This window comes from Heptranchias perlo, chromosome 20, assembly GCF_035084215.1.
Source record: "Heptranchias perlo isolate sHepPer1 chromosome 20, sHepPer1.hap1, whole genome shotgun sequence".
NCBI lineage: Eukaryota > Metazoa > Chordata > Chondrichthyes > Hexanchiformes > Hexanchidae > Heptranchias > Heptranchias perlo.
In genome coordinates, this window is record NC_090344.1 from 13,700,717 (window position 1) to 13,713,505 (window position 12,789).

Sequence of the window (12,789 nt, forward strand, 5' to 3'; positions counted from 1 at the left end):
CCAAGGCAAGATTTCTCTGCTGGTCGTGGAGCAGCTTGGAGGCGAGTGCGAGGCGGGAACTGTGAAGGGCGATTTACAAACAGCAAACGAGGAATTAGCTCAACTGGTAAAGCTGTCACTTAGCATGTGAGAAGTAGTGGGATCATTGATTATATTCTCCACTCACCGTTTGTCTTGGTGCAATTATACAGAAACAAGAGTGTTGTCAGTGATTCCATAGCCCATGTATTTCCTAAACTTCGCTGTGTGTTTGGGTACAGAGAGGTCAAGGGGCAGCAAATCTTTTGATGTGCTGCAGCAAGCAAAAGTTCTTGATTTTGCTCTGCAGCAAAGATGGAAAGATGAGGTGAGAGATGGAAAAAAAAAGCTTCGTAATCCTTGATGTCTTCTGTGAAGATTGAATTCAGGACTTTCAAATTATGACACTGATGCACTGCTTGCTGCACTAAGAAGGCACTTACCAGGTATGCAGCCCGGCAGCACCAGCAAGTAGGACAGCTTACAAGGTATTGAAGGCCATAAAATAATGCACAGTGTGCAAAAAAAAAATCCAAGCCTAATTGGAGTCGAACTTATAATCTTGTGATTTTTAGTCAAATGCGTTATCCATTGCACCACTGGCCCAGGACAGAGTTAGCAAGTAGCAATAGGAGGCAGTGGGCATGGCGGAGGCACTAAATAAATACTTTGCATCTGTCTTTACCAAGGAAGAAAATGCTGCCAAAGTGTCAGTAAAGGAAGATGTCGTTGAGATACTGGATTGGCGAAAAATTCATAAAGAGGAGGTACTTGAAAGGCTGTCTGTACTTAAAGTAGAAACGTCACCTGGTCCGGATGGGATGCATCCTACTTTGCTGGGGGAAGTAACGGTGGAAATTGCAGAGGTACTGGCCATAATCTTCCAAACATCCCTTGGTATGGGGGTGATGCCAGAGGACTGGAGAATTGCAAATGTTACATTCTTGTTCAAGAAAGGGTGAATGATAAAACCCAGCATCTACAGACCAGTCAGTTTAACCTCGGTAGTGGGGAAAGTTCTATCAACGATAATCCGGGATAGAATTAGCAGTCACTTGGACAAGGATTAGGGAAAGCCAGCACGGATTTGTTAAAGGCAAATCGTGTTTAACTAACTTGATACAGTTTTTTGACAAGGTAACAGAGAGGGTCGATGAGGACCATTCGGTTGATGTGGTGTGTATGGACTTTCAAAAGGCGTTTGATACAGTGCCGCATAATAGGCTTGTCATCAAGATTGAAGCCCATGGAATAAAAGGGGCAGTAGCAGCATTGATACAGAATTGGCTGAATAACATGAAGCAGAGAGTAGTGGTGAATGACTGATTTTCGGAATGGAGGGAGGTATACAGTCGTGTTCCCCAGGGGTCGATTCTGGGACCACTGCTTTTCTTGATATATATTACTGACTTGTTCTGGATTCCCCCTCCAGAAGAAAAAAATTCTCTGTATCTACCTTATTGTCCACCTTTATTATTTTAAACACCTCAGTGAGATCACATCTCAATGTTCCAAACTCATGGGAATAAAAACCAAGTTCATGCCACCTATCCTCATAATTTAATCCTTTTAACCCCGGCATCATTCTGGTGAATCTGCACTGTATCTTTCCCAAGGTCGATTGATCTCTCTCTCGGTTCAGTGCCCAGTTCTCCAGATGGGGTCTGACCAAGGTTCTTTGCAACTGAAACATCACTTCTGTATTCCAACCCCACTCAAGATAAAGGTCAACATTAAATTAGACTTGTTGATTATTGTCAAGATTTGTAAGGTATTTGCAAAGGATTCGAGGGAATCTTAGAGTTGGGATTTTTCTTTATTCTGTCCACTCAAGGAGTTTGATAACAGACTTACTCCTTTGAATTTAGTGCTGGATTATTGGTCCGTGATGTGTTTACTTGTTTGTATTTTGTTAAATACATTTGATGAGTGTATTTAAATTGAAGACGAGATTTCCAGGCCTGATGCTCTATTCACGCATTGAAGGTGAGAGAGATGCTGTGGGACACACGATAAGTCCAGTAGCTGAAAGTGATTCACAGACTGGGTTTTGTGTTTAGTGATCCCGGGTACATTACCGATACCTTCCATGGATCTGAAGGCTGGATAAGGCAATCAGGAAGGACCGGGGAACTGGGACTTGGCCATGAGAGTAATTGAAGGTATGCGAGCTGAAATAATCTGCAGTGAGAAAGGAGAATAGGCATAATAATCGGTAATTAGGACATCAATTAGTCTCTTATCTTGAATTCAGCAAGTAATTGAACCATTCCGTTTGAAACAAAGTTGATTTATTTGACATAGTTCCAGAATATTGAATTTCAGCCCAGTTATAGCGGTTATTAACATCAGCAGAAACAAATCCCAACTGCCAGAATGAAGTTCTGCTGCTGAAACCCTCATCCGTGCCTTTGTTTGCTTCTAGACTCGACTATTCCAATGCTCTCCAGGCCCGGCCTTCCACTTGACACCCTCCGTAAACTTAAACCCACAATCTCCAGATCAATAATCAGTCACATTATTCATTGTGTCACTGGCCTAGGCTGTGGAGAACACAGAGCAGCTCACACTCCCACAGCGCTGCGGTATGAGCAGGTACCGAGTCAGCCTCAGTCATGAGCACTGGAATCCACGAGTCCGGGTGTGTCAAAGGTGCACGGTGAACAATCACCAAAGTGAAACATTTTTGCCGCTTCCCTTCGATATCTCAGCTGGTAGCGCGACAAGACTGTCGTGGAAAATAAGATAAAGTCATCCTTACGTCATTTGTTCAATTCCTGCTCGAAGGAGTATGCGTGATTTTGCAATAAGCAGCAGTTAGTTCAAGGTCGCTCTCTTAACTTTACAGGCACCTTACAGATTAACATGTTGCCATGAAGGCACAGGACGCCTCTTTTCCTTTCTCAAGCCGCAAAACTTTTTGTGTCTGCCCAAACAAGGCTGTTTTGCCTCTGCTCACCAGCAGGGAGTGCTTTTGAGCAGCAATACTTCAAAACACTCAGCTCTCGCTTTCAGGTGAAAGAAGTCTTCGATCAGCACTGGAGTCCATGAGTCTGAACATGTCAACAGGCGCACGGTGAATAATCACCACAGACATCAATTTTTATCACTTCCCTTCGATAGCTCAGCTGGTAGAGCGGAGGACTGTAGTGAATTAAACAATTGAAGTAATCCTTAGGTCGCTGGTTCAATTCCGGCTCGAAGGAGTGAGTGTGCTTTTGGAATAAGCAGCAATTACCTCAAGGTCGCTCTTTGAACTTTACAGGCACCTCCCAGATTAACATGTTGCCACTGAGTCACAGGACACCACTTTTCCTTTCTCAAACCGTGAAGCTTTCTGTTTCTGCCCAAGCACGGCTGTTTCACTCGAGCATTTGCCTCTGCTCACCAGCAGGGAGTGCCTTTGAGCAGCAACACTTCAAATCGCCCTCAATTTCAGGCAAAAAGGTCTTCGATCAGTCAGTCAGTCAGGGCTCACGCTGCTCCCTCAAGCTCGGGCGGCTGTTGTTTTCCAGTGACCTCATCTTCCTTCCGCAGGCTCGGGCTCTTCTCAGCATCATTCATGATTACTGTGGCTTCCCGTTCTGCTGTTCCTCACCTGCTGATGCTCGATACCGCTTATTGGAGCAAAGTATTTCATATATTCAGGGAGCGGCAACCCAAGGCAAGATTTCTCTGCTGGTCGTGGAGCAGCTTGGAGGCGAGTGCGAGGCGGGAACTGTGAAGGGCGATTTACAAACAGCAAACGAGGAATTAGCTCAACTGGTAGAGCGCTCACTTAACATGTGAGAAGTAGTGGGATCATTGATTATATTCTCCACTCACCGTTTGTCTTGGTGCAATTATACAGAAACAAGTGTTGTCAGTGATTCCATAGCCCATGTATTTCCTAAACTTTGCTGTGTGTTTGGGTACAGAGAGGTCAAGGGGCAGCAAATCTTTTGATGTGCTGCAGCAAGCAAAAGTTCTTGATTTTGCTCTGCAGCAAAGATGGAAAGATGAGGTGAGAGATGGAAAAAAAAAGCTTCGTAATCCTTGATGTCTTCTGTGAAGATTGAATTCAGGACTTTCAAATTATGACACTGATGCACTGCTTGCTGCACTAAGAAGGCACTTACCAGGTATGCAGCCCGGCAGCACCAGCAAGTAGGACAGCTTACAAGGTATTGAAGGCCATAAAATAATGCACAGTTTGCAAAAAAAAAATCCAAGCCTAATTGGAGTCGAACTTATAATCTTGTGATTTTTAGTCAAATGCGTTATCCATTGCACCACTGGCCCAGGATAGAGTGAGCAAGTAGCAATAGGAGGCAGTGGGCATGGCGGAGGCACTAAATAAATACTTTGCATCTGTCTTTCCCAAGGAAGAAAATGCTGCCAAAGTGTCAGTAAGGGAAGATGTCGTTGAGATACTGGATTGGCGAAAAATTCATAAAGAGGAGGTACTATAAAGGCTGTCTGTACTTAAAGTAGAAACGTCACCTGGTCCGGATGGGATGCATCCTACTTTGCTGGGGGAAGTAACGGTGGAAATTGCAGAGGTACTGGCCATAATCTTCCAAACATCCCATGGTATGGGGGTGATGCCAGAGGACTGGAGAATTGCAAATGTTACATTCTTGTTCAAGAAAGGGTGAATGATAAAACCCAGCATCTACAGACCAGTCAGTTTAACCTCGGTAGTGGGGAAAGTTCTAGCAACGATAATCCGGGATAGAATTAGCAGTCACTTGGACAAGGATTAGGGAAAGCCAGCACGGATTTGTTAAAGGCAAATCGTGTTTAACTAACTTGATACAGTTTTTTGACAAGGTAACAGAGAGGGTCGATGAGGACCATTCAGTTGATGTGGTGTGTATGGACTTTCAAAAGGCGTTTGATACAGTGCCGCATAATAGGCTTGTCATCAAGATTGAAGCCCATGGAATAAAAGGGTCAGTAGCAGCATTGATACAGAATTGGCTGAATAACATGAAGCAGAGAGTAGTGGTGAATGACTGATTTTCGGAATGGAGGGAGGTATACAGTGGTGTTCCCCAGGGGTCGATTCTGGGACCACTGCTATTCTTGATATATATTACTGACTTGTTCTGGATTCCCCCTCCAGAAGAAATAATTTCTCTGTATCTACCTTATTGTCTACCTTTATTATTTTAAACACCTCAGTGAGATCACATCTCAATGTTCCAAACTCATGGGAATAAAAACCAAGTTCATGCCACCTATCCTCATAATTTAATCCTTTTAACCCCGGCATCATTCTGGTGAATCTGCACTGTATCTTTCCCAAGGCCGATTTATCTCTCCTTAGGTTCAGTGCCCAGTTCTCCAGATGGGGTCTGACCAAGGTTCTTTACAACTGAAGCATCACTTCTGTATTCCAACCCCACTCAAGATAAAGGTCAACATTAAATTAGACTTGTTGATTATTGTCAAGATTTGTAAGGTATTTGCAAAGGATTCGAGGGAATCTTAGAGTTGGGATTTTTCTTTATTCTGTCCACTCAAGGAGTTTGATAACAGACTTACTCCTTTGAATTTAGTGCTGGATTATTGGTCCGTGATGTGTTTACTTGTTTGTATTTTGTTAAATACATTTGATGAGTGTATTTAAATTGAAGACGAGATTTCCAGGCCTGATGCTCTATTCACGCATTGAAGGTGAGAGAGATGCTGTGGGACACACGATAAGTCCAGTTGCTGAAAGTGATTCACAGACTGGGTTTTGTGTTTAGTGATCCCGGGTACATTACCGATACCTTCCATGGATCTGAAGGCTGGATAAGGCAACCAGGAAGGACCGGGGAACTGGGACTTGGCCATGAGAGTAATTGAAGGTATGCGAGCTGAAATAATCTGAAGTGAGAAAGGAGAATAGGCATAATAATCGGTAATTAGGACATCAATTAGTCTCTTATCTTGAATTCAGCAAGTAATTGAACCATTCCGTTTGTAACAAAGTTGATTTATTTGACATAGATCCAGAATATTGAATTTCAGCCCAGTTATAGCGGTTATTAACATCAGCAGAAACAAATCCCAACTGCCAGAATGAAGTTCTGCTGCTGAAACCCTCATCCGTGCCTTTGTTTGCTTCTAGACTCGACTATTCCAATGCTCTCCAGGCCCGGCCTTCCACTTGACACCCTCCGTAAACTTAAACCCACAATCTCCAGATCAATAATCAGTCACATTATTCATTGTGTCACTGGCCCAGACTGTGGAGAACACAGAGCAGCTCACACTCCCACAGCACTGCGGTATGAGCAGGTCCCGAGTCAGCCTCAGTCATGAGCACTGGAATCCACGAGTCCGGGTGTGTCAAAGGTGCACGGTGAACAATCACCAAAGTGAAACATTTTTGCCGCTTCCCTTCGATATCTCAGCTGGTAGCGCGACAAGACTGTCGTGGAAAATAAGATAAAGTCATCCTTACGTCATTTGTTCAATTCCTGCTCGAAGGAGTATGCGTGATTTTGCAATAAGCAGCAGTTAGTTCAAGGTCGCTCTCTTAACTTTACAGGCACCTTACAGATTAACATGTTGCCACGAAGGCACAGGACGCCTCTTTTCCTTTCTCAAGCCGCAAAACTTTCTGTGTCTGCCCAAACAAGGCTGTTTTGCCTCTGCTCACCAGCAGGGAGTGCTTTTGAGCAGCAATACTTCAAAACACTCAGCTCTCGCTTTCAGGTGAAAGAAGTCTTCGATCAGCACTGGAGTCCATGAGTCTGAACATGTCAACAGGCACACGGTGAATAATCACCACAGACATCAATTTTTATCACTTCCCTTCGATAGCTCAGCTGGTAGAGCGGAGGACTGTAGTGAATTAAACAATTGAAGTAATCCTTTGGTCGCTGGTTCAATTCCGGCTCGAAGGAGTGAGTGTGCTTTTGGAATAAGCAGCAATTACCTCAAGGTCGCTCTTTGAACTTTACAGGCACCTTCCAGATTAACATGTTGCCACTGAGTCACAGGACACCACTTTTCCTTTCTCAAACCTGAAAGCTTTCTGTTTCTGCCCAAGCACGGCTGTTTCACTCGAGCATTTCCCTCTGCTCACCAGCAGGGAGTGCCTTTGAGCAGCAACACTTCAAATCGCCCTCAATTTCAGGCAAAAAGGTCTTCGATCAGTCAGTCAGTCAGGGCTCACGCTGCTCCCTCAAGCTCGGGCGGCTGTTGCTTTCCAGTGACCTCATCTTCGTTCCGCAGGCTCGGGCTCTTCTCAGCATCATTCATGATTACTGTGACTTCCCGTTCTGCTGTTCCTCACTTGCTGATGCTCGATACCGCTGATTGGAGCAAAGTATTTCATATATTCAGGGTGCGGCAACCCAAGGCAAGATTTCTCTGCTGGTCGTGGAGCAGCTTGGAGGCGAGTGCGAGGCGGGAACTGTGAAGGGCGATTTACAAACAGCAAACGAGGAATTAGCTCAACTGGTAGAGCGCTCACTTGGCATGTGAGAAGTAGTGGGATCGTTGATTATATTCTCCACTCACCGTTTGTCTTGGTGCAATTATACAGAAACAAGAGTGTTGTCAGCGATTCCATAGCCCATGAACTTCCTAAACTTCACTGTTTGTTTGGGTACAGAGTGGTCAAGGGGCAGCAAAGCTCTTGATTTTGCTCTGCAGCAAAGATGGGATGATGAGGTGAGAGATGGAAAAAAAGCTTCGTAATCCCTGATGCCTTCTCTGAAGATTGAATTCAGGACCCTCAGATTATGACAATGATGCACTGCTTGCTGGCACTGAGAAGGCACTTATGGAGCCAGGCAGCACCACCAAGTTGGACAGCTTGCAACGTATTGAAAGCCATAAAATAATGCACAGTTTGCAAAAAAAAATGCGAGCCAAATCAGAGTTGAACCTACAGTGTTCTGATCCATAATCAGATGCGTTATCCATTGCACCACCAGCCCCTGTTATAGCGATGGAGTAGCAGTGGGAGGCAGTGAGCATGGCGAAGGTACTAAATAAACACGTTGCATCTGTCTTCATCAAGGAAGAAGATGCTGCCAGAATGTCAGTAAAGGAAGATGTCGTTGAGATACTGGATTGGCTAAAAATTCATAAAGAGGAGGTACTTGAAAGGCTGGCTGAACTTAAAGTGGAAACGTCACCTGGTCCGGATGGGATGCATCCTACGTTGCTGAGGGAAATAACGGTGGAAATTCCAGAAGTACTGGCCATAATCTTCCAAACATCCCTTGGTGTGGGGGTGATGCCAGAGGACTGGAGAATTGCAAATGTTACACCATTGTTCAAGAAAGGGTGAAAGATAAAACCCAGCAACTACAGACCAGCCAGTTTAACCTCGGTAGTGGGGAAAGTTCCAGCAACGATAATCCGGGCACAATTGGCAGTCACTTGGACAAGGATTAGGGAAAGCCAGCACGGATTTGTTAAAGGCAAATCGTGTTTAACTAACTTGATACAGTTTTTTGATAAGGTAACAGAGAGGATTCGATGAGGACAATTCGGTTGATGTGGTGTGTATGGACTTTCAAAAGGCGTTTGATATAGTGCCGCATAATAGGCTTGTCATCAAGATTGAAGCACATGGAATAAAAGGGGCAGTGGCAGCATTGATACAGAATTGGCTGCATAACATGAAGCAGAGAGTAGTGGTGAATGACTGATTTTCGGAATGGAGGGAGGTATACAGTCGTGTTCCCCAGGGGTCGGTGCTGGGACCACTGGTTTTCTTGATATTTATTAATGACTTTGACTTGGGTATACAGGGCACAATTTCCAAACTTGCAGATGACACAAAACTTAAAAGTGTAGTGAACAGTGAGGATAATAAACTGTGAGGAGGAGAGTGATTTACTTCAAGAGGTTCCCAATTCGATTCGGAAATGCTGTGGATCCGTGGCTCTAACGCAGGCGGACACCCTGAATGGGAAGATATGGAGGAAAAATTAGGATAAATTGGATGGTGGCCGGGTATGAGACAGGATATTAAAGATCTTGTGGCGGGATGTGTGATTGGTGCTCGATCTGACCCTGTAAGGAAACACAAACGGGGGGCTAGGATGTGACAACCACCCTCGGGTCCATGGGATCGGATACAGATTGATTATATAGGGCCCTGACCGACTACCTCACCCGGTCATCAATATCTCCTGGTTGGTGGAGATCCATTCATAGGGGTCTTCCCACCTGCAATCAGACAGCTGAAATTACCGCTACTAAACTTGTTTATGATGTCTTTACTCAGTGTGGAATTCCTCGGATAGTGGATTCTGATAATGGATCCTCATTTTTCGGGGCTGTGGTAAAAGTTATCCTGTAAATACTCGAGATTGATCAGAAGTTCCATATTACTTACCACCCCAAGCAGCAGGACAAGTGGAAGGTATGAATGGCCCCATCAAAAAGGAACTGGTCAAATCTCTGAATCGGACCTGTTCCAATTGGGGCTTGGTCCTTCCCCTTATTTTGATGCGGATCCGTGCTGGAATGTGCAAATCTACAGGGTTGGCACGAAGCACGGGCCGTCCAATGCAATTCTGGAAGAATCTTCTTCCTCCATTTGCCCCTGATGATCAGACACAGGTCTTGTATCAGGAGTGGAAGCAACGCTTTAAAGAGCATCTCCTCGCTGTACAAGTGAGTGTGGGAGCTACTGATGAAACTAACCTTGTCCGTAGGATTGTACGGTGTGATGATAGGTCAGATATTTCTGAAATGGAGCTTGGACAGAAAGTTATGGTCCTGAATGACAAGGCCTTTGGTACATTTTGGTTCCACAAAATTGAAAGTTCGGTTTGCAGTCGTTGACAGGCTGGGTCCCTCTTTATATGCTGTCAACTTGGGGTAATTGGGCGTCTCATGGAAGCATGTAACGCAAATTAAAACGTTTGGAATACAGAAGGGGAAATGAGGGGAAAAAAACAGCATTAAGATTCTTTAGCCTATGGCAGAAGTTCTTTTGTTTTCAGTGTCCTGTCTCTGTAGGAAGTCGGTGTGATGCTGTCTTTTTATAAAAGCCGGTGTCAATGTTTCGATGGTATTGGCTGTCGCTACATTTTTCCCTCATGATTAAAGGATCAACTGCTGTCTCTGTGATAACAAACTGGTGAAATCTTGTAGATTGCGCTGCAGCATTGTTTCACAGAGTAGACAATTTAAAATAAATCCGGATTTAGTTGTATTAGGACCTTTGTGCATCTTTTGCAGGCACAAAGACTGAAAAAGTGGAAATATTTTTTCTTTTTCATTTGGCAAAGTTTTAAAAGAAAAGTTTAATTGAAAAATGTGAGAAGCTGTGTGACACTGGTTAGTGATGTCTGGGTCCGTCTTCTTCCTGATAAGAAATTGACGCCTTCCACAAGCAGCGGTGTCTTTTTTTTGGTTTCTGGTATGTGCTTGACTCGGCTTAAATCTGAGCAACATTCAGGAGAAGGAGAAAATGTTGGAGTGAGCGATGAAAACTTTGTTTCTCCGACAGATGACCGCTGATAAAGAGTCTCCGATAATGAATCCAGCCACGATCCAAGGAGATGGAGAGAAAAAGGACCGTGGCCCAACTCTCTTGTCTGTGGTCTATTGTTGCTCATGGTGGGGACAAAATTGTTGGTATCTGTTGGTCCGCAAAAAGCTTTCATCTTTGAAACTTCTGTCTCTGTCCCATCGAGCCCTATTAAACATGGGGCTGACTGGGTGGAAGGAGTAAATGATCAATGTCGTTTTTTTTTATTCGTTCACGGGATGTGGGCGTCTCTGGCAAGGCCGGCATTTATTGCCCATCCCTAATTGCCCTTGAGAAGGTCGTGGTGAGCTGCCTTCTTGAACCGCTGCAGTCCGTGTGGTGACGGTTCTCCCACGGTGCTGTTAGGAAGGGAGTTCCAGGATTTTGACCCAGCGACGATGAAGGAATGGTGATATATTTCCAAGTCGGAATGGTGTGTGACTTGGAGGGGAACGTGCAGGTGGTGTTGTTCCCATGTGCCTGCTGCCCTTGTCCTTCTTGGTGGTAGAGTTCGTGGGTTTGGGAGGTGCTGTCGAAGAAGCCTTGGCGAGTTGCTACAGTGCATCCTGTGGATGGTACACAGTGTGGCTACGGGGCACTGCTGGTGAAGGGAGTGAATATTTAGGGTGGCGGATTGGGTGCCAATCAAGCGGACTGCTTTCTCCTGGATGGTGTCGAGCCTCTTGAGCGTTATTGGAGCTGCACTCATCCTGGCAAGTGGAGAGTATTCCATCACACTCCTGACTTGTTCCTTGTAGATGGTGGAAAGGCTTTGGGGAGTCAGGAGGTGAGTTACTCGCCGCAGAATACCCAGCTTCTGACCTGCTCTTGTATCCACAGTATTTATCTGGCTGATCCAGTTCAGTTTCTGGTCAATGGTGACCCCCAGGATGTTGATGGCGGGGTTTGGGCGATGGTAATGCCGTTAATATCAAGGGGAGATGGTTAGACTGTCTCTTGTTGGAGATGGTCATTGCCTGGCACTTGTCTTGCGTGAATGTTACTTGCAACTTATCTGCCCAAGCCTGGATGTTGTCCAGGTCTTGCTGCATGCGGGCATGAATTGCTTCATTATCTGAGGGGTTGCGAATGGAACTGAACACTGTGCAATCAGCAGCGAACATCCCCATTTCTGACCTTATGATGGAGGGGAGGTCATTGATGAAGCAGCTGAAGATGGTTGGGCCGAGGACACTGGCCTGAGGAACTCCTGAAGCAATGTCCTCGGGCTGAGATGATTGACCCCCAACAACCACTACCATCTTCCTTTGTGCTAGGTATGACTGCAGCCAGTTGAGAGTTTTCCCCCTAATTCCCATTGACTTCAATTTTACAAGGGCTCCTTTGTGCCACATTCGGTCAAATGCTGCCTTGATGTCAAGGGCAGACACTCTCACCCCACATCTGGAATTCAACTCTTTTGTCTGTCTGTGTTTGGATCAAGGCTGTAATGAGGTCTAGAGCCGAGTTGCCCTGGCGGAACACAAACTGAGCATCGGTGAGCAGGTCATTGTTGAGAAAGTGATGCTTGAAAGCATTGTCGACGACACCTTCCAACACTTTGCTGATGATTGAGAGTAGACTGATGGGGCGGCAATTGGCCAGATTGGATTTGTCCTGCTTTTCGTGGACAGGACATAACTAGTTAATTTGCCACATTGTCGGGTGGATTCCAATGATGCAGCTGTGCTGTAACAGTTTGGCTAGAGGCGTGGTTAGTTCTGGAGCACAAGTCTTCAGCACTACAGCCGGGATGTTGTCGGGGCCCATGGCCTTTTCTGTATCTGGTGCACTCAGCCGTTTCTTAATATCACGTGGAGTGAATCGAATTGTCTGAAGACTGGCTTCTGTGAAGGTGGGGATATCGGGAGGAGGCCGAGATGGATCATTTACTACGCAATTCTGGCTGTAGATGGTTGCAAACGCTTCAACCTTGTTTTTTGCACTCACATGCTGATCTCTGCAATCATTGAGGATGGGGATGTTTACAAAGCCTCCTCCCTACGGTTAGTTGCTTAATTGTCCACCACCATTCACGACTGGATGTGGCAACTGCAGAGCATTGATCTGATCCGTTGGTTGTGGAATCGCTTAGCTCTGTCTGTAGCATGTTGCTTCCGCTGTTTCGCATGCATGTGGTCCGGAATTGTAGCTTCACCAGGTTGGCACCTCATTTTTAGGTACGCCTGGTGCTGCTCCTGGCATGCTCTTCTGCACTCCTTATTGAACTAGGGTTGATCCCCGGGCTTGTTGGTAATGGTAGAGTGAGGAATATGCCGGGCTATGAGGTTACA

General features: G+C 45.4%; 2 non-coding genes across 2 annotated transcripts; both read left to right on the forward strand.

Annotated features, from left to right (window-relative positions):
- The first annotated feature begins 3,131 nt into the window (after positions 1–3,131).
- Positions 3,132–3,224, forward strand: trnay-gua (transfer RNA tyrosine (anticodon GUA)). The gene is made up of 2 exons: positions 3,132–3,168; positions 3,189–3,224. It is a non-coding gene; the product is annotated as a tRNA-Tyr (tRNA).
- Positions 3,225–6,806: 3,582 nt separating this feature from the next.
- Positions 6,807–6,899, forward strand: trnay-gua (transfer RNA tyrosine (anticodon GUA)). Its single transcript has 2 exons — positions 6,807–6,843; positions 6,864–6,899. It is a non-coding gene; the product is annotated as a tRNA-Tyr (tRNA).
- The last annotated feature ends 5,890 nt before the right edge of the window (positions 6,900–12,789 follow it).